The 22,846-nt window shown below is 38.7% G+C and overlaps 1 protein-coding gene across 4 annotated transcripts in view; it reads left to right on the top strand.

The window, feature by feature from the left end:
- The first annotated feature begins 19,683 nt into the window (after positions 1–19,683).
- The window catches only part of LOC141508552 (butyrophilin-like protein 2), a 53,609-nt gene continuing 50,446 nt past the window's right edge, over positions 19,684–22,846 (top strand). For 2 of the 4 annotated variants that reach the window (XM_074217286.1, XM_074217284.1), the window contains exons 1-2: positions 19,684–20,072; positions 21,763–21,824. The gene's annotated coding sequence lies outside the window, so the exon portion shown is untranslated. Of the gene's footprint in view, positions 20,073–20,095; positions 20,255–21,762; positions 21,825–22,846 lie in introns of those variants that run through there. The other 2 variants (XM_074217285.1, XM_074217287.1) reach the window with 2 other exon arrangements.

Below are 22,846 nucleotides of genomic sequence, written 5' to 3'. Positions count from 1 at the left end.
GTCAGGGGACTGGAAAAATGAAATTCAATGGGTAAAAGCTTCTTAACAGAACTTCCCCAAGGTGGCGAGTGCCCCATAACTGCTAGTCCTCAAGGAGAGGCTGGATGCTGGGGGGATTTCATTCTCCTGTCAGGCGTGGCACAGAGGATCCCTGAGTTCCCTTCCAGGATCCCTTCTTGTCATCTTAGAAAATCAAGTCCTTTCCCATCAGGGTGTTTACTCTATTCTACCTTAAATATAAATTCTGGGTTATTTTTCACTGCTAACCTTAATCCTAACTTTAGAAGCTTTGCTAGTACGCTCCCTGCTGGCACCAAGAGGACCTTCCTGAGCAATGAGCAGAACCATAGCAGGTGATTTTTCTCTTAGACATGAAGCATTTTCACAGCCTTCTTCCTAGTGAGCCTCCAGACTACCCTAGAGAGAAGCACATAGGTTATTCTGACAGCTTAGAGAGGGGAAGAGACTTGCCCTACATCTCACAACTTCTAATTGGGGAAAGGATAGAGTTGCTGATATCAGGTCTTCTGAATTCGAACCTGTCTCCTTTCCAAAGGAACAATCTCATTCATTTAAAAGAATGAACCCATTCTGGGCTCACCCTTCCAATCTCCCCTGAACTGACTGAGTGGGTCATAAGTTAATAAAATCATAGGATTAGACACAGGGCTGGAAAAGACCGTAAAGTCTTTTTCTTTAGCTTGTCCCATATCCTACATCTGGTAGATGTTAGAGGCAGGATTTAAACTCAGTCCTTCCTGATTATAGGCCCAGCTCTACCCACCACAATTCATTTCCTGAGGGTTTGGAGGATAACTGAATTTTGCTCCCCTCTGGGGTATGAGGGTAACCCTGAGGGATTGGAATTTATAGAAGTGAAGCTCAGCAAAGTCCATCATATGTTTCTCATAATGAAGCAACCAGGAGAATTTTTGTTAAAGGTCTTTAATAAAATAGCTTGGTCAGAATAATTGTTACATCTCCTTTCCAAATTGGTGATTGTGGGATGGAGGGAGAATTCCTTTGTCTCCAAGTTCCCTAAAAATAGTGGATTTGACCTTTGGGCAGTGTGTTGGGAGTCACAAGCAGCCTGGACATTTGAGTGACCTGAAAATGATTGATTAGATAACCAGTCTGAACTGTGGGAAAGAGGGGAGATAAGATAGGAAAAGCATACATGAGCCCACAGTTCCCATGTCCCTTAATGTCCCATCCTCAGTGTCAAACTGGTTCATAGGAGCTCAGCACAGAGCAGCTGGTCACAATTTTCAAGGTGAACATTGATATTCCATGTTATAAATGGCTCATGAATACTTAATCCAGAGCGATTAAAATTTTTTTAAGACTTCTTAATAAATGGCACACCTCTCTCAAGGGGAGAGGGGCACTGAAATTACCCTGCCTCTTCATGCCAATCATTGGCTGGGTCACAAATCCAACTGATACATTTGTCTCCATATATTTTCCCTTCCCTGTTCATTATACTAATGAGCAAGAACAACTACTTCCTTGAGCATGAGCAAAGAAGAAGGTAGAAGATCCTAGGTTGACTCAGAACTAGGTGGGGCAGAGCTGAACTAATCTCAGATTTTGATCAGATTGAGGCTAAATCTTTTGTCTTAATTCACAAATTCTCCCTTGTGGAACGAAAACACCCCCAAATTCCTCACATTCCAGAAATAGACAAATACAGGAATTCAGGCCTTGTTTTATCATTTTGTTGATTATCTAGTCTTAAGAGAGTCATGGGGAGTGGCTAGGTGGTGCAGTAGATAGAGCACTGGTCCTGGAGTCAGGAGCACCTGAGTTCAAATCTGACCTCAGATACTTATTAATTACCTAGTGTGTGGCCTTGGACAAGCCACTTAACCCCATTGCCTTGCAAAAACCTAAAAAAAAAAAAGAGTGATGAAAAAATATTAACAATGTGCATTTTACTTAAAACTGTATACTGTATGCACGTTTTCCCCTGGAGAGCTGATTGTTAAACATTTACCAGCATACCCCTCATCATCACTATTGATTTTTTTTCTAGGTTGAACGGGGGGCAGAGGAAAGCCTCCTCAGACTGACACCCTACTCTTCATTTCCAGATTCTTTGACTTGTCCTCATTCCTTTCTGGTTATTTTAGTTTTTCTGTGAACTGGAAAATAAAGAGGAAGACAGTCTACTTCTGTATTCTGTTACTGCATCTCGTGTTCTTTATTCTCCTTCTTCTTTTTCAAACCAGCTCATGTGAGATCACTCTAGTTCCTCCCATGGTAACCTCTCATCTGACCTTCTACTAACTTCTCAACTTAGTCACAAACTAAAGAGATAGTGATTCAGTGCTGAACAAAAACACAGTTGGTCAATAAGCATTTACTATGTACCTACAGCATGCTAGGCACTACAGTACATGCTAAGGATAGAAAACAAGGTAAAGACAGTCCCTACCTTCCCCAAGCTCAAAATATAATGAGGGAGACAGCATACAGACCCAGCTACAGAGAGGTCAAATTAGAAATAATAACCAGAGACAGGCTCTAGAATGAAGAGAGATTAGGAGAGGCTTCTGTAAAAGGAGGGATTTTAATGGGAACTTGAAGAAGTAAGGGAAGCCAGGAGGCTAGGATGAAGAGGAAGATATTCCTACAGGAAGGACAGCTAGGACAAACACCCAGAGTCTGGAGATTGAGGGTCTTGTGGGAGGAACAAAAAAGAGGCCAGAGTCCCTGGGTCAGAGGCTTGGAGGGGGTTTGAAGAATAAGACTGGAAAGTTCGAGTAGGGGGAATTCAAGTAGGGGGAGGCAGGTTATGAAGGGATTTGAATCTCAAACAGAGAATTTTCTATTTTATCCTGGAGGTAATAGGAAGCCATTGGAATTGAGTGAGGAGGGCATGATGTGATTAGACTGGTACTTTAGGAAAATCATTTAGACAAACTCAGAACTGGAGACAGTGATGGCAGTCAGTCTAAGCAACAAACCAGAGTCACAGTCTAGGCAGGAGGGGATAAAGGTTGGCCCCAGGAAAGAGGCAGAGCCAGGAGAGTCCAGGGGTCATAGGCAAGAGGTGAGATGAAAGGGAAAACTCATGACCTTGGAAATAGTTTGGATACAGAAGGGTAAGAGAGTGAAGAGCTGAGGATTATATTTAGGGGTTCAGCCTGGAGCCTGAAGAGGGGAGGCAGCTCAGTAGAAATGGGGAAGTTAGGAGAAAGAGGGGATTTTGGGTTGAGGGGTGTAAAAAGGGTATACTTTCTATTCCTCCTAATTCTCTGACAGTTCCTTCTCTGTGGCTTTCATTGGAGTTTTATTCCTATGTCATTAAGTTTAAGATATATTTTAATCAAGAATCAAGTTGAAGTTGATCAAGACTTTGCTTTGACCATCCTTTCTCTCAATATTTGTGCTCTTGACAATTTTATTCCCCATCACTGTAATTATCACCACTTAAACCATATGACTTTCAGATCTCCATCTGGAACCCTGATTCTTCTTCTTTGCCCAAGACCCTATTCTGTACCTTCTCTCAGGATATCTCCATCCAGTTAGCTTTTCCAACATGTCACTTTGTCATACACTGTGTTTATATTTACCCTTCCTAAGCCAGCCCCTTCTTGTGATATCATCATTTTAATATTGGTGGCACTATGATCCATCCCTTCCCCTTTGTTTGAGGACTCTCTGATGACACTGTCTCTAGAACCTTGAACATCAAAACTACTGCTTCCAGAACAGCTCCTCCAGTCTTCCCCCTCTATTCTCACTAGGACCACCCTAGCACAAGTTCTCCTTCCCCTCCTCTCAACCTGGAATCTTCCATTGACTTCCACACATGATTCCCCAATTTCACTCCCTCCTTCCACCCTTCCTCCATCTTCCAGGCTCCTCTGCTCTGCCCATGACCCTACTCAATTCCTGACCTCCAACATTTTCAGGGGTTCTTTACTATGGGATTCACCCTGCTGAGATTGACCTGGTTGGGGTGTCATCCTAACATTCTAACCTTATCCCTTCTTCCTCCATGGGCTCTGTGCTTGGGTCGGATGGAATGAAACCTTGTGCCTTAACAATGCTCTGCTCTTCCTGCCTCCCTGTCTTTAAGGGCCATGCAGCCCCCTGTGCTGGCAATGACTTTACTCTATCTCTTATTTAAAATCCATTTAAGGGTCTAAGTAGCCCAGTAGATAGAGCACCTTCCCTGAAGTCAGGAGGACCTGAGTTCAAATTCGGCCTCAGACACCGAATAATTACCTAGCTGTGTGGCCTTGGCCAAGCCACTTAGCCCTATTGCCTTGAAAAAAAAAAACTAAAAAAAGTTCCTTTAATCACCAAGATCTCCAGGGAGCCATACAGATTTCTGGGTTATACCAGAATCTTGTTTTTTCAAGTCTCACTTCCTTCTTTTATATTTATCTTGTATCACACTATGTTTCAGTTATGTCTCATGCTTTCTTATGATAAACTACCTGTATTAAGCTGATAGGTTAGAGGTCAGGAAGGAAGCTCTGAGGGCAGGGAGATTTGTGTAATTTCCCCTCCCCCACCAGATATAGAGAACTAAATTCTTCCAATTGTTTTGTTTTTATTAACAAGCCTCTTTCTTTAACTATCTGCTTTAGTAATTTCAAATATTATCCTCTATCCTTGGACTGTCCCTGTCCCATTTTAATCATCTCTGTTTTAGATCTGATGAAAAAATTATTTACCTTAATTGCCTGCTGTCCCTTTATGAGTACTCTTTTGACCTAAAGGTGTCCAGACTTTATCTTTCCTTTCAAGATTGATTTCCCTCCAGGTCTGACTGTCCATCTGTCAGTCCCTGTTCAGGCACCAGCTATCGCCCACAATAGCTCTGGTGTGGGTCTGGACATGAATTTTCCAGAGTCAGGTTGGGTATACAAACATATCCAAACACAAAAGGTTGGGAAGTGAAAATCTACCAACTTTATTTTCAGAAACTCAGACTTTTTATAGCAAAAACTTATCTCAGGAATGACCGGTTAAAAGAGACACAGTTTTACAATTTCCTGTGTAAATTTACAATATTTGTTCTTAGAAAAATGCATGCTTCTCTATCAAAGAAATCTTTTACAACCATCCTGGAGCCACAGATTATCCTAGGTCAGGGTTCACTGGTGAGCCAATGGACCCATACAGTGAGCAATAATCCACACATATCTTTGATGGGAAAAGTCATAAAGTATAGGTGAATATCACTCCCTGGTGCTGGCCCTCTACACTTACTCTCACAGATTAATATTTTTTTTTTGAAGTGGTCTTTTCCTCATGTCTCTCTCACCTAACCTTTATCACTGGATAGGCTTTGTCTCAGGCAAGCTATAACCTGGGGGAAGCTTTAAAAGGCCAAGATCTCCCGATGTATCCAGAGCCCTCTCCAGGTTTTCTGATCTATATCAGGTCATCAGATCCATATGGCTCTGGAGAGGAAAGTGAGGCTGACAATTTAGCACAGCATCCCCCCCCCCCCAACAACTCAAATCTAATTCACCTGCACATCATGATTGAAGGACAAACATCAATCAATCAATCAATCATCAATCAGATTTCTCAAAGTGAGTTTGTCCTTTCTCAAAGCTTCTGATTTCACACATATGCAGGATCCACAAGGGAATAGTCAAGGAAAACAAAAAAGGTCAGATTTGGAATGAGAAGAGTGAATCTGCTTCACAGACAGACATTTCCAAAGTGTGCGATCTTATGCAAGGTCCTTCCATCTTCAGTTTTTCCCTTTTGTTAAATAAGGGGGTTTTGATTTAGTGTACTTTAAAATCTCTTCCAGCCCTAACAATCTGAGATTCAGACTATTCAATTCACAAAAGATATTATTCCAATGAAATTTAGTTCAATTTATTTCTTTATATATATATTCAGTTCAACCTTTGAATGGAAAAATGTATTGCAAAAAATGGAAGGTTCTCTGCTTTTTTCCTCTGGTTTCTTGGAAAATTTGTCACCTTTGGTGGTGTTATCCTGTTTTTTTGTCTTATGTGTAATGTTTAATGTCTTTGTGTAATGTTTAAAGGGACCCTCTAGTGTGAGAGCAGAGTGGGATTTCCCCGGATTTGGGGGGCCTCTAGTTCTAAATGCTCTGACTCCAATTTTGTGTCTATATGTGTTTGCTTTAAAATACAGGCAGAGAGAAGCTCTCAATTGTCTCTCAGGCCTGCTGTTCTCTGTGTTCTGATTGGCCAATCTTCTTTCCATTCTCTCTTTCCAAAATTAGATCTTTTTTTCCAAAACTCATGACTGGTGCCAAAACAGGAGATTTTCCTGAGAATCATGTTGTTTTTGGAGGAGAAGGGGTTCTATTATTTTCTCTTATTTTCTAGTGTCTCTTTTCCGATGGGGGGGGGGTGTGAATAAGGAATGATAAACAGTAAAGGTAAATAATTGGTGCAATCTACCTTGATATCTCAAAATGTGAAGAATCTCTAATTCCCAGAACATTATTTTGTCAGTGAGAATAGAAAGCTCTTTTAAAGTTAAGAATATTGAAAAGTTAGAATAGCACTGCTACAGATAAGAAGGATTTGCAAACTTTTATATTTTGAAAAGGAAAATAATTTAAAGTAATTTTGAATATGTTTGGAATTTATAGGATTATTAAGAGAACTTTAAAGAAAATCTTGTAAACATAAAAATGAATTTTAGAAACATTTGGTCTCAAGAAATTTTTATGTATTACAGAATTTTAGGGAGTAAAAGGAATATACATTAAATTGAAATGTGGTATGTATAATAAGTAAACTTTGTATAAGAACAGATTCAAACTTTTTTTGAAATGTTAAAATTGTGTTACAATAACAAACAATGGATGAATTGAAGTATCACCTTTGTAAAGATTTGTTATAAGAAAACTAGAGAATACCTTGCCAAGAAGGTTATATTTCTCAAGGTCTTTTGGCTCAGAGATTGTGAAAAGCTGTGCTCTTCCACCTACTGTTTCTTAAAGGAAATATTTATATGTAAGATCAAAGTAACTTATTTAACATTTGTTATTTAAGAGGAAATTATATGTGTATCCTGTAACCCAGGCGTTGGTAAAAATTTTACATTGAATTTTTTGTAATTTTATATATATATATATATATGTGTGTGTGTGTGTGTGTGTGTGTGTGTGTAAACTAAATTCATAAAGAATCTTATTTTTTTGAAAATAGGAATATATTTGAACAAGAGGAAAATAAGCTTATAAAACAAAGATGTGAAAGAAATTTATATGTAACAGATATTTAGTTATAAGGTTAACTTTAAGAGAATGGGATGTTAACATGAAAACATGTTTCATGTAGGTTAAGAATTTAATGTTTAATTTAAAAAAAACAAAAATGGTAACCTTAGAAGAAGGTTGTATAAGAAATTGGGAATTTATAGCTTAACTGCAATTATTTCCTAGTTATGCTGAATAAATGTGAGAGCCTTTGAAAAATGATTAGGAGATTGAAAATTATGTAACCTATAGTTAGGCAATTCACTGGTGAGCCAACAGATCCATACAATGAGCAATAATCCACACATAATTTTGATGGGAAAAGTCACCAAGTATATGTGAATATCACTCCCTGGGGCTGGCCCTCTACAAGTAAGATCCTCAGGATTTCTCAATGATTAAGGCAGGGAATAAAGAAAAGAAACAAGAGTCTCTTTTGCACAATCCAAAAAGAAAATCAATCTGTGCTTGTGTATCTGCTAGTCATAAAACATGGAATCTGAATCAATTCCATCCAGGTTGGCATGAAATACCCTGTTTATCCTGTATTATGAATATTTAATATAACCTGCTATATTAAATCAGAGACCAGAGAAATTCCAGTACCTCAGAGACATTTGAAAGCCCTTCCATATAACTCTCTTAGACCCTTTATATTTTATAAAAGAATATCAAAAGATTCTTCTCTTCAAGGGTAGAATCAAATAAGGACTGAATCTCCTATATTATTAACAAGTTTGAATCCCTGTTGTGAGATATCGCTCTCTTCAAACATGTCTCCTCCCTTCTGGGGCCATAAGATGTCAGAACTGAACAAGAATCCTTCTAATGCTACAGTCCTATGATGATATATTGCAGATTTTGGTGGAGATATCTAAGAGAAAAACAGTGACCTTTAGAGCATAGACCAGGTCTTATCTAAACTTTGTACCTAAGGTAATGTTGAACCCAGGGCTCTAAGTTCAACAGTGTTTCTTAAATAAGTGTTTCTTAAATTGATTGCAAATATATTTCAATGTAGTGAAATATGGAAAATGTAAACTCACCTGAGCTAGGACTACTAAAAATCCTTATGGATGAGGTATATGAGGAATAAAGGTAGACTGTGATTGCTGTAGGTAGCTGGCCAGGAATTCTAGTTTGGGAAGTGAACTTTGACTCATGGCTTAAATTCTCTTCCTTCTCTTTGATACTTCAGGACTGACTTTTCCCACTAAAAGATAATGGAACTTCCCCTCTGGTCTGAAACTCAAAAATGGAGATCACCCTGTACCTCAGAAGCCATTCACTGATTGGGGAACTAAAAGTTCTTGACTGTCATCTGCAGAGCTTCCATCCATCACACTGGTCTAGTGATAAATGGTTATTCACTGCTTTCTCTGTGTCCAGACCTATGCAGGGTGAGGCCTCATCCTTGTGGGAGCTGCAGAGATATAATGCTTCACTTCCTAAAAATAATTAGTATATTAAAGAGAGTATGACTGAGTAGATGAAGTGCTGAACTTGAATCAAGAAGAACTGGTCCAGATGTTGCCTCTGACTCTTATTAACTGAGAGCCTATGGACAAGTCAGAAACTCTCTGTGCCAACTTCATTACAAAAGACCTTTATAGGTGTGCCCACATTGACAAAATATAGCCTCCTTTAATGTACTGATGCACATAATTGGGTCCTGATAAGTGTGAATTTCCAGCATACCCTTAAGTATGAATTTCCTAGCATGGCAGCTAGATGGTGCAGTGGCTACAGCACTGACCCTGGAGTCAGGAGGACTTGAGTTCAAATCCAACCTCAGATACTTAGTTGTGTGATCTTGGGCTAGTCACTAAACCCCATTGCCTTGAAAAAAAAAAACCAACCACCAGTTTCAACTCCATAAAACTTTCCAATTACTGATGAGGAAACTATCCCAAACCCTCCCACTAAGTATATATCTGAGGTGCCAGCTTAGCTCCCTACTAGCTCTCACTCCTCACAGATAGACTATTGTTATACCTCATTTCATCCTATAACACTCCTCAAATGTGTCCAAGTTCCCTCTATTCACATAGGAACCTCCTTGTTACAGGCCCTTATGATCTTTTCCTAGAATATTCTAGAAGCTTTCTCACTGATCTCCTAGCTAAAATATTCCTCTCTCTCCTCCACTCTACTCAGCTGCAGAAATGACTTCCTAAAGTGTAGGTCCGACCCTCTTTACTCATTCAACGCTAGAGATTACAGAAGACTTCCAATATCAAATCAAGCCACTCTATTAGGCCTTTAAAGCCCTTCCCCACCAGGCCTGTTCCTGTCTTTCTGGTCGTCTTACACTTCCCTCTCCTCCCTGAGGTGTATGGTGTGGCTCTCCTGGTCTTGTCATTCATACCTGAGGCTTTGAGGGGAACAAAGAAAGAAAGAAGCTTCTGTCCTTCCTAAGCTAAGTCTTTGCCCCAGATAAAAGAGCTTTTGACTCCATGGATGTGAAACAAACTTTCTGAGAAAAAGGACATGAAAGCCCTGTGGTTCTGGTCAGTTCTGTCTTCTACACCTGTTTCCCACTCCCAGTGCTCTTTGGGTTCCTGCCCATGCTTTGCTCTTCTGGACACTGGATGCCTTTGAGGGAAAGTGTGCCCCTGGTGCAGGGGAGGGAAGATAATTTATCCTGGTCTTGTTATGGTGTTTCAGTGAATAACTTATTAAAGACCTAATTGGTCAGATGGCTGATTTTTCAGGTGGAAAGATAAAGGTGGAGGCTTTCCCCTAATGTTGGATAGGACAAGATGACCCCTGGAGTCTTAGGAGGGAGTGATTGATCTGCCAGAGTGGGTCCAAGGGTGGTTACTGATATATTTTAAAATGTATTTAAAATGGTTACTGATATACTTTTAAATACCTATCAGACTGGCTAATATGACAAGAAAGGAAAATGACAAATGTTGGAGGGGATATGAAAAAATTGAAATACAGATATACTGTTGGTGCAGTTCTATACTGATTCAACGATTCTTTAAGGACTTGTTCAATTACTCTTTCTAAAGTAGGATTATTTAAGTACTCTATTTCTTCTTTAGTTAATCAGTGCATGTGCTTTCCCCATCCATGGTCAGAGTTCAATTTCTGCTTAGGGAATTAATTTCCCCCATTCTTCCTAACAGAGCAAGAATGCCACATCAGCGATAGCTATCCAATCTCAATGCAGCTGCTTTTCTGGCAACATCCACAACATCATGTGCTTGGATTTAAAGGAGAGTAATTAAAATCTACTTTGTAACTTTGTGCATAGAATTTCAAATCAAAATGCCTCTGAAAATAGTGTGGAGTTTGAATTATGGGTGAAAGGTAGAAGAAAGTTTATTGGATGGGTACTCTTACCATCTTAGTGTGCTCCAAGCCTTGTGCTGCTTTCAATGATTTAAAGTATGTTGAAGAAGGCATGAGCGAATTGATTTTGTTTAAATAGAAAGATGGAGTATGAAAGGTTTTGGTAACATGAGTTTGTAAATAATATATTAAATGCTTGGACTGTTAACTGGAGTTATAATAACTTCTTGAGAGACTGGAAGCTTATCCTAGTCATCATTCTAAGTAGAATGAAGGTTTTAAAATGTGAATCTTCCTTTTATTCTTTTAGGTTTTAGAGTTAAGATATTAAAAGATTAATTTAATATAATATGAAGCTGTATGTTATCAACTGAATTAGGTTATCATTATCTTATGTTTTCAGGGCATACCACATGTTAGAATATTTTAAAGATTAAGTAATTTGGTTTCAGTTAGAAATATGCAAAAAGAAAAGTTTTTCCCTTTAGAAATTGGTCTATCCATTTAAATGTGGAGATAAGCTCTACAAGTAGTTTAGTAAATAGGAGCTGCTTGCAATCTGTTGCTCAGTTATATATCAGCCTGTTGGAGGAGAATTATCTAACTCATTTTTTAGTATTAAGAAAATGTTATTTGTGCCAGTCTGATATGTTGTGAGGGCTTCCTCTTCAGCCTAAGTCCCAAATTGGCCCATGTAACTCCATGGAAGCATCTACTAATTGCTAAATTTTTTCCTCAGAATTGTTTCCTCAGGGCAGCAGCAGCAGAGCAGCAGAGCAGAAGAGCATCTCCTATAGTGGTCCTGAGAGTTCCCATCCTGTGGACCTTGCCTCAATCAAGTTCTGGCTGCAATTCTTTACAATGGGCCCTGATAAGATAGGTAGAGTGAGAACAATGCCTCCTTTCAAATTAAAAGAAGTCACAAAAGACTGACCTCCATCCCAATTCCCAGATGAATCTGGGTCTCAAAATTTTGAGGGAGGAATATGAAAGATGGCACAGGGAAATGCCCCATTGGACTTAAAGTCTTGCCATTGGGATCATGAAAGATTAGCAAGAAGAACACCAGCCATGTAAAATGAGTGCTGTCTTAGTTACTTGGGGGCCACCCCTGTGACATACACATTGGAGAATAGCTGGAGCCCATTGCTAAATCACTCCTCAAGCATCACCCAATGGAAATGTACTGACACAAAATCCTCTGGGTCTCTTTCTTTGGATTCACAATATCTCTGTCACATTTCTCTTTCTCTCTCACTCTAAGCTAGAACCGCTCACTCCGGCTTATGCTGCTGGAGCAGTATGGCCCCAGCTCCATGTGGCTGACATTCCAAATTGGTCAAAACTTTCCTTCTCTCCTCACTAGGGCTTCCTGCTACTTTCTTCTCCCTTCTTGCCTCTGTTCTCTCATAGGCCTATGTTCTTTCTAGGCTTGTAACTAAGTTCTTTCCTAGGTCTAGCTTAATCTAAGGCTCTCCCTTTCCCTCTCCCTCTCCCTCTGAAACTATTCAGTCTTTTGCTCAAATAACTTGCTGTCTTTCCAGATAAAGTTTAATATGTGAAACTGATTTAAATTTACAGACCTGAGATAAACTCTGCTCCAGGGCCAATCATGAAATTTCCATTTGCAAGAGCCTTGATCTTTGTGGCGGCACCACCTAAATTCCTCATCATCACATTGGTGACTAACAAAGGGATATGAATCTGGCTCTGGACTTGCTTGGACTTCTGGAAGGTTAGGGACCCTTTAATCATGCCCATCTCTTTCAGAGCAGACCTAATTAACCTTAAGGATAAACCTTCTCACATTATCCCCCACTCTGGTTCTCCTACAAGAGGGATGTAAAATGGTTTTCACTCGTGGGGGTGACATCACCATTTGGCTGGTCACTCAGTTTATGAGGTTTAGTTTTTCTGAGTTTGTGTGGTTCAAATCTGAAGACCACACAATGTGGTCTTTGCCTGAACTCACAAGTTGTTAATAATATAGGTCACAAGTTTACCAAGTGTATGGCTTCAATTATTTATTTATAAATTTCTATTTTGGTCTCAGGAAGAGGAACTGGTTAGAGTTTGTCCCCTATGTTAAAAATCAGTTAATACCAGAACTTAGGAGATGGATTGCTTTTTCTAGCTCTTTTATCCATGTGTAGTAACTTAGGAAGGGAGGAGCTCCTAGGATGCCTAGCAGTAATACTTCCCCTCTTTTTACCCCTATGGTTGGTAAATGTCTATTAAAAGTCTCTTTCATTTTTTAAGAAGTCTTGGTTTTTAAGCATTTGGTTTGTTTTCTAATCTCTCCCCTTGTCTCTGGAGTTGCCAAACTGCTTATCCATTGTATTCTCTTCCTTGATTTGGCTAACTTGTTCTGCTTTCACTTTCCCTTCCTGTCAGAGAAGGTGCTTATTGCCATCTCTCTCCTGGAATCCAGAAGTCTGGACTCCAAAATTGTGTCAATTCAGTGACTCTGGCTTCAGGGAGAGAAAGTCTCAGCCAGTCTTTTAGTCTCAGTCTGTCTCCTTTCTCTCATTGCTTTTCTCTCTCCCCGCCTCTGCAAGGTTGGCCCTGCCCTAGGACGGTGGAGGGAAGGGTGAGAGTTCTAAGCCCCCTGGTCCCAGATGCTGCTAATCCTTTCCCCAAACTTAACTGACATCCTGGTTGCACTTCTCCAATCCCTAGGATAAGTTCTTCAAGCCCACCCTAAGGCCCTTGACCATCTGAGGGAACCCCCAAACACTAGTCATCAAAACATTGTTGTGATCTACTCCCTGGTTTGGGGGTACAGCCTTTTCTAGGTCCACCCGTGTGGATGCACAGTCCTGCCTCCAATCCCTAGGGTTTTACAGTCAACCTGCCCATGTATCTAGAAGTTCAGGCAGGAAGAGACCCCAGTTCTAGTGGAAAAGGGAAAGGGGGAAGGATGGGGGGACAGTCACCTGACCATAAAACCTGGGAATTCCAGAAAGGTTTCTATATAAAAATGACTCGTTATTAATTGGTTGAATGAGTAAATTCTGTTTTGAAAATTTTCTACTTTTACTTAAAAAAAATGAAAAGGACTATGTGGGACTGATAATCCAAAATTATTTTATGGACTCTTTCTGGGACTAGGAAATCCAGATTTGAGCTTAAATAAATTGTGTTCTAATAAGAAATGGGATAAAATTAAATCTTAACACAAGACTGCTACATCTGGAAATTCTAATAAAGGATTAGCATAGTGAAATAAATGTTTTAAAATATGAAGTATGAAAGTATTTGAATATTAACATTTTTATTTTTTACGTCTGCAATTAGATTACAGGGTTTGATCTTCTGTGCAAGATAACTTAAAATGCATTTAAATACATAAAGAATTTTAATTATGATTGCTTAAAATCTTTACAATTAACCATAAAATTATTTTATAACTGGTCTTAATTAGTATGATTTTAAAAAATGTAATAATATAAATATATGTATGTACACACACATACATATGTGTGTGTGTATTTGTACATGTATTAAACTAAAGGATAAAAAATAAAAACCTTTCTGGGTATCTTTTTAGGTTCATATCTACTCTTGGGGTTTTTTTGCAAGGCAGATGGGGTTAAGTGGCTTGCCCAAGGCCACACAGGTAATTAGAAAGTGTCTAAGGATGGATTTGAACTCAGGTACTCCTGGCTCCAGGACTGGTGTTCTATCCACTGTGCCACCTAGCCACTCCCATATCTACTCTTATAACTACCTTAATTCCCTTAATTTACCTGAGGTTCAGAGGTATTGCACCTACAATTATTTGTTATATTATGTGAAAATATAAACTATTTGAAATTACTATAATAATGTTAAATAATGAAATTGATAATTGATTACCCTGTAGGGATAATGAAGGGAAGTAACAAAAGTCATGTCCCCTCTCTTGGTTCTCTTAAATTTCTAACAATAAATTAAACTTGCTATAGATCTATCCTTTACGTTTAATATAGTGAAAAGATTATGTTTAGTAAAATCTAGTAATTCACATATTACCCTATTCCTTATATGGAAATCTGGTTATTCCTACTGATGATGGGATAATTGGGAGGTGCCACCACAAAGATCAGGGTTTGGGAAGTAAAAAACTCATGACTAGTCCTGAAAGTATGAAAGCTCAGGATTTTTTATTTCACAAGCCTACAAAGTTCAGATTAAACTTTTTCCTGGAAAGACATAAGTTACTTGAGGACAGGTTGAAAAAACAAAGATCTAGGCAAGAATACTTGAGGGAAAGAGAGAAATGAAAACAGCCATTAGAGATGACTGGGCTCAGATTGGAGTGAGTAGTCTGTTGTGGAGAGGAATGTAGGCTGAACTTCCTATAGTCTTGCCCATGTCCTGTGCAGAGAAGAGTCAGGTATAAAAAGCATGTGAACAGGGAACCCCACCTCTACATTCATGGGATCAGGTACTCACTTTGGAAGACTAAAAGAGGAGGGATAGAGGGATGGACTGAGGTTGCTCTTATCTTGGCAAATGTACATTTAACTATGAAGTTACATTGAACAATTGAAGAAAATACGAATCTGATTGGGAACCCTCAGAAAACATGAGACAGGCACAAATAACATTATTACTGTTTTGTTACATTTGAAAATGATAACATGTTGAAAATTTAAAGTCATTTAAGATGTTCTAATGGTTTAAAAGGGGGCAAAGTCAAGATGGCAGAATAAAGGCAGGGATTTGCTACAGCTCTTCTCCAAAGCACTCTAAATACCTTTAAATAATGAATCTAACCAAATGCTGGAATCACAGAAGCCACAAAATACTTAGAGAAGCTCAAGACAACTTGGAAGATTTACAGGAAGATCTGTTATTTCAGGGTTAGAAAAGGACAGCAGCACAGCCTGGGCCACACTGGAGCAAATGGGCTCCAGTCATTAAGGAAGAATTAGCAAGGTAACTGGATCCCTGGGGGCACCTGAGTCTGTGGCAGTGGTAGCAATTTCCAGACCTCTTAGTTCAGGGATTGCCAAGGACAATTTGGAAGATCAGCAGGAAAACTCTGCCTTAGCGCACTCCTGGCCTCAGGGGATCAGAAGCAGATCTGGGGGGACTACCAGGCAGGGAGTCACCTGGCAGCTGCTTCCATAGCACTCAGCCCAGAGATGGTAAGAGGGGAGATTGCAGAGGCTTCTTTGTTATTTCTGAGGCAGAACTATGCTGTTTTGCCCACACTCAGATCTGGGTTCCAATATCAAACTCCAGTCTCAGGAAAAGGAACAGAGGCTCAATACAGTTTACTCCCTTCAGTGGAGCTAGGATCCTCCTCATGATTCCAGGGCAGAAAGGAGTGGTTGTGGTCATCTACAGACCAGAACATAGGCCAGGAGTCATAGCCTGTCATAAGATTTTGGAGGATGTGATAACTTGCAGGTCCCTGGGAAAGAGTCCCTGAAAGCAGTTCCAAAAACACTCAAAAGCTTGAGACAGGGCATTCTCTGTCCTGGAAGCTGAACCCCATCATAACAAAGAGCTAAAATAGGCTTGGGAAATGAATAAACAACAGAAGAAAAAAATCCAATAATAAACAATTACTTTGGACCTATGTAGGATCAAAATACATACTCAGAAAATAACAAAGTCAAAGCTTCTAATATCCCAAACCTCCAAGAAAAATATGAATTGGTTTCATGTTATGGAAGAGTTCAAAAAAAGATTTTGAAAATCAAGTAAAAATTGACAAGAGAAATGTGAGTGAGCTATGTGGAAAAATCATGATAATCAAGTCATCAGCAAAAATTCTGAAAAAATACTGGAAAAAACCAACTTGTTTGGGTCAAATGGAAAAAGCATTCCAAAAGGTCAATGAGGAGAAGTATGCCTTAAAAAGCAGAATTGACCAGATGGAAAAGGAATTTTAAATGCTCTCTGAAGAAAATAATTCCTTCAAATGCAGAATGGAGTTAAGGGAAACTGATGACCTTATTAGAAATCAAGAAACAATAAAACAAAACCAAAAGAAGAAAATACTAAAAGAAAATGTGAAATATCTTATTGAAAAAATAACTACCCTAGAAAACAGATCCCAGGAGAGCTAATTTAAAAATCATTGAACTACTTAAATAGTCATGACCAATTTGAGCAGAACCTGGAGAACATTGTACAACTTAATAGCAACATTATGTGATGATCTACTAAGATAGATTTGACTCTTCTCAGCAATTCCAAAAGACCTGCAATGGAAAATGTCATCCTCATCAGGGAAAGAACTATGAAAATAGATCAAAGCATACTATTTTTACCTTTTTTAAATTCATTTTTTGGATTTTCCTTCTCTTGGTTTTTCTCTTTTTATTTTGATTCTTCTTTCAGTGTGATTAATATGGAAATATGTGTAAGATGAATGTACATACAAAATTTTTATCAAATTACTTGCTATCTAAGGTAGGGAGGGAGAAAATTTTGGAAAAATGAATATTGAAAAATATCTTCATTTTATTGGAAAAATAAATATAAAACAAAGAATTTTCAATTAAACAATGTTACATTTTCTCTCCCATAAATATGCTATTTTTCAAACATTAATGCTTTTTATATACCAGATTGATTTGAATTGTAGAAATGTGATCCTTCGGTTCACATGTTTTCTTACATTGGCCTAATATTAATCGTTCCTATTTAAATTTTCTAGATTACTATGTTTGCAATTTTTTAATATATGGTTTTTAAATACACAATTTGACTTAAACTTTTTGTGCTTGGAAATTCAGAAGAAAACATGTTTAAATCTTAATAGTTTCCCATTAAATGCCTATTTTGAATTTCTTGTTATGTCAAGGAAGTAACTATTCACATAAGATATGACAATGAAATGAAACTCCTGAATGATCTTTTTAAATTTCTTTTTCTCTCCAGAGCTCTTTCACAATACTTGGAATTCAATAGATATTTAATAAATTCTTGCTTACTGACCAAAAATAAAGTCATGACCAGAAAGAACAGCCTAGATGTAATATTTCAAGGAATAATTCAGAGAAAATTGCCTTAATATTCTAGAAGTAGAGGGTAAAATAGAAATTGAAAGAATTCACCAATCACCTCCTGAAAGAAATCCCACAAGGAAAACTATTGGGAATATTTTAGCCAATTTCAGAATTCCCAAGTGAAGGAGAAAATATTACAAGCAGCTAGAAACAATTCAAATATCATGGGGCTACCTACAGTCAGAATTGCACATTACTAAGCAGCTTCTACATTAAAGAGCCTTGGACTTTGATTATGATATTCCAGAAGGCAAAAGAGCTTGGATTACAATCAAGAATCAATTACCCAGGGCAGCTAGGTGGTGTAGTGGATAAAGCACTGGCCTTGGAGTCAGGAGTACCTGGGTTCAAATCTGGTCTCAGACAATAATTACCTAGCTGTGTGGCCTTGGGCAAGCCACTTAACTCCGTTTGCCTTGCAAAAAAAAATCAATCACCCAGTAAAACTAAACATACTCTTTCAGTGAAAAAAAGATGGACATTCAATAAAATAGGGGACTTTCAAACTTTCCTGTAGAAATGACCAGAGCTGAACAGAAAGTTTGATCTTCAAATATAGGACTCAGGTGAAACATAGAGAGGGTAACCAAGAAAAGCAAATCTTGAGAGACTTAATGGTGTTGAACTGCTTGTATTCCTGCATGGGAAGATGATACTGATAATTCATATGAACCTTCTCATTTTTTTAGGGTAGTAAGAAGGAGACAAGGCACAGGAGGGAGTTGAATTTGAAGGTATAATATATTAAAATGATGTAATTATGGACAGGAATGTACTGGGAGAAAGGGAAAGTAGAAGTAAAATGGAATGTTATTTTACTTAAAAGAGATAAAGAAGAGCTTTTGCAATGAAGTGCAAGAGGAGGAAGGTGAGTGGGCATAAGTGAGCCTTTCATCTGAGGTATCTCAGAGTGCAAATAACCTATGCACTTAATTGGGTATAGAAATCTATCTTACCCTTAAGGAAAATAGGAGAGGAAAGGGTTGGGAGAGAGGGGAAGGACTTTAGGTAAGAGAGGGCAGATTGTGGGAGAGGGTAGTTAGAAGCAATATACATTTAAGAAGGGATAGGGTGAAAGCAGAGAGAATAGAATAAATAGAAGCAGGGAAAATAGGATGGGGGGAAATACAGCTAGCAATAGCAACTGTGGGAAAAATATTGAAGCAATTTCTTTGATAAGACTTATGATAAAGATTGTTATCCATCCCAACAACAGAGTTGATGGTGTCTGAATACAGACTGAAGCATATTTTTTTTCTTATCACTTTATTTTTCTTGAGGTTTTCTTTCTTTGAGAGGGTGTTTACTTTTTACAGGATGCTTACTTTTACATTTATTATTATAGTAATGTTTTTCATGGTTGCACATTTTTAACCTACCCCAAGTAACTTGCTTTCTCACTGGGGGGGGGAATGGGGAGGGAGGGAGGAGATAATTTCAAATTCAAGACTTTGGAAGTAAATGCTGAAACAGCATGTAGCTGAGGGGGAAAATTTTTCAATAAAATTTAAAAATTAAAAAAAAGAATTTTGAAAGCAATGATTTGTATTCCTATTTTAAGCATGGTTAATAATTAAGTGGGTTTACTCTAAAGAGTGTTTTAATTTTTAAAAAATCCAGTTCTAAATGTAATTAGGGAGTATTGTATTTTTACATCCCAAGTTTTTGTTTATTTATATTTAATTCACAGCACAGCAGATACATTTGCAGGAATTGATAGAATTAATTATAATTTTTCTCTGTATCTCTTTGCTGATATTGATTATGATCACCACACAGTACACTCTGGTACTGAAACTTGACTGTGAGAAAGATCCAAGTCCATGATTTCTTTCTCAAACTTCCAGCACCAAATCCCAATATTATGGAACTGTTGAAACCCAACAATGCTGTGAGAAGCTCTTTATAATTATTACCCCACTTTCTTGTCCTAACAACCCTAGTAATAATGGTAATATAGCCAATAATAACAATGATCATAGTAATAATAATAGCTACATTTATAGACTTGAAGAATTACAAAATATTTTATAGTTTCTCACTAGTTTCTTTTTCGTCACAAGTCCTGCCCTGCATTGCGCCACTCTTTTTTTTTTTTAGTTTTTTTTCCAATGCAATAGGGTTAAGTGGTTTGCCCAAGGCCACACAGCTAGGTAATTATTAAGTGTCTGAGGTCAGATTTGAACCTAGGTATTCCTGACTCCAAGGCCAGTGCTCTATCGACTACGCCTCCCAGCCACCCCAATTGCACTACTCTTAAAAGGGCAACTTCCCCCTTGAACTTGACTCTGACTAAGCCCAATGTGTCTGCCCCATGCTCTGCTTGACTGCTTAAATCTATAACTGAAAGAGACTTCAGAGAGCTCCAGCAATCTCAATTTGTAAATGAGGACCCCACAGGCAGTAATCTTCCTGGGAAGGATTTGAATGAAGGTCTTCTGAATTCAGGGGCCTCTTTTTTCCTCAAGGAATGAATTTTTTTCTATAAGCCTGAGAAGGAACCTGGAAGATTAATCATTTGTTATATTACAGAAATTAAGGTAAGTCCCAGAGGTCCTTGTTTAATCTCTGAATACACTGGGAGGAGTCCTTTTATTGAAAGAAGCTTTGTTGGAAAGACCTTGTGTTCCTTCCAGTCTCAGAAACTTGGGAAAAGCAGCTGGATCAGTAATTAATCAAACCCCTGACCACAAAGTCTAAGAGATAGACTGAACCATAAGAGGTAATTTGGGAGGTAGCCTGACACCTTGAACAGGGGGACTAGTCTTGGATCCAAGAGTCTTGGGACCATGTCTTGGATTGTACTATTTAATTGCTCTGAGACCTTGGGAAATACTTTTCTTACTTGTATATTTTTCCACAGTAGCTGTTGCTGATTGTAATTCCCTCCATCCATTCCTCCCCACTACCATCTATATTTTCTCTCTCCTTTCACTCTGTCCCTCTTCAAAAATGTGTTGTGGGACAGCTGAGTAGCAAACCTACATCTCACCTCAGAGACCCAGCAACCACCCTGCCTTGTGGTTCCAGTCCCACCACCTTGCAAAAATTAAAAAACATTGTTATATCTGACTATCCTCTCCTATGATCTACCCTCTCCTCTATCACCCACATCCCCTGTCCCCCCTTCTCACCTTTTTCTTCTGGATGTCTATACCCTACTGAGTGTGTATGTTGTTTCTTCTCTGAGCTGAAATACTTTTCTTAAGCAGCAAATGGTTGGCACGTGACAACACCCTGCATTTTGAAAATGATGTTGTTCAGCCAAGACTTACTCTTCATGAACCCATTTGGAGCTTTTTTGGCATAGAACCCAGAGCAATTTGTCATTCCCTCCTCTAGTTCATTTTACAGATGTGGAAAATGAGGTAAATGTGATTAAATTATTTTCCCAGGGTCACACAACCATTAAATGTCTCAGACCAGATTTGAACTCAAGCAGCTGAGTCTTTCTGACTCCAGACCTTATCATCAAGCAAGAGAAGGAAGTCTACTGTTCTCCCAATCTATTATCAAATAGGTGGCTAACTAAGAATGCAAGGTCTCTTCTCTGGATGTATTTCACTATCTCTCTCCCTAACAGAATCAATGAAAGGTCTTTCTGGAAAAATCCACCTTTATCTCCCTAACAGAACTGGGAGGGTGTCTGACTGGGAATGCAAGGCCTCTCTCCCTCTTTCTTCTAAGAATAGTCTAAAAGTAATATTCTGTCTTTGTTTTAATGATTTTTAACTCTGCGAGGACTTCACTAGGAATATTAGCTTTTTTTTTTTTTTAAGTTTTTGCAAGGCAATGGGGTTAAGTGGCTTGCCCAAGGCCACATGGCTAGGTGTCTGAGGTTGGATTTGAATCAGGTACTCCTGACTCCAGGGCAGGTGCTCTATCCACTGAGCCACCTAGCCACCCCAATATTAACTCTTAAGAAGGAATATTCCACTCAGACTGATTTGGCAGCACCCCAAAAGTTTATTGTCCCAATTTTGTTATTTTGTTGGGGGGTTTTTAGTATTAAATAAGGAGTACATCTTAAGTTAATTCAGCAGAGCTAAACTCCTCAGTTTCTGAGTTGCCCACAGTACTCTGCCTGCCAGTCATCAAAACCCACCTTGAGGCTCCTGGGGGCCCCCCTCTTGTTTTTATCTTCATCATTCAAATGCATGTTTTCCCTTCAAAGTAGGCTAGACTGACTGATTGTAAATCTAATGTCATTTTTCTTATTCTTTATCCTAGGTGACCTCAGAGCTATCTCTGGTGTGATTAATTGCTCATAGATCTTTAACTCTGGCTACTAGGTAGGTATTAGAGACATTGTTCTCTCCTGGTTCTCCTGACTGGATACTTCTTCTCTGGATACTTTCCTGAAAATTCATTAAGGTCACACTCATTAATTGAAGGGGCCTCTCAAGGCTATTTCCAGAGTTCTCTTTTGGTATGTCATTTCACTCAGTGCTCTTAACTCCCTTGTATTCACTTATTTTTTCTATCCATATAATTCCCAACTCTGGTCTCTCTTCTGAGGTCCAGTCCTTAATTACCAAAGTGTCTTTTTACACATCTTCAATTGGATGTCCCAGAGGCATCTTAAAGTCTACATATCCAAAAAGATTCATTGTCTTCACAGGTCACTCCCTGAATCTCCTCTTTTGCTAACTTTCCTGTTATTGATAAGGAAACTATCCTCCTCCCACTAGGTTTGTTTCTGACTAGCTCCCTACTGGCCCTCACTTCTCACATCCATTTTGTGGTCACATCTTTTCATTTTACCTTAGAACACTTCTCAAATGTGTCAGGTTCCCTCCATTCACACAATTTAGGCCTTTACCATCTCTTCTTGAGAATATGCTAGTAGCTTTTTCACTGATCTACTAGCTTTAGTCTTCTTCCCTCCCACCTTTACTCAGCTGCAAAAGTGACTTCCTAAAGTGAGGGTCTGACCCTCTTTATTCATTCAACCCTAGGAGCTCCACAAGAGCTCCAGGACCAAATCAAAACCCCTCTGTAAGGTCTTTAAACCCCTTCCCCACCAATCCCTTTCTGGTTTCCTTACCCTTCCACCTCCTCCCTGAGGTATATGGTCCAGCTCTCCTGGTTTTGTCATTCACACCTGAGGCTCCATCTCCTGACCAGAGGTTCTGAGGGGAACAAAGAAAGAAGCTTCTGTCCTTCTTAAGCTATTTTTGCTCCAGTTGAAAGAGTTTTTGACTCCATGGATGAGAAGCAACGTTTCTCAGAGAAAGAATATGACCAGTTCTGTCTTCTACACTTGTGTCCCACTCTCATCTCATTGTCCTTGGGTTTCTGCCCATTCTTTGCT

This window comes from Macrotis lagotis, chromosome 1 (assembly GCF_037893015.1).
Source record: "Macrotis lagotis isolate mMagLag1 chromosome 1, bilby.v1.9.chrom.fasta, whole genome shotgun sequence".
In the NCBI taxonomy this organism is placed as follows: Eukaryota; Metazoa; Chordata; class Mammalia; order Peramelemorphia; family Peramelidae; genus Macrotis; species Macrotis lagotis.
This window is presented reverse-complemented; position numbering and strand designations above follow the sequence as displayed.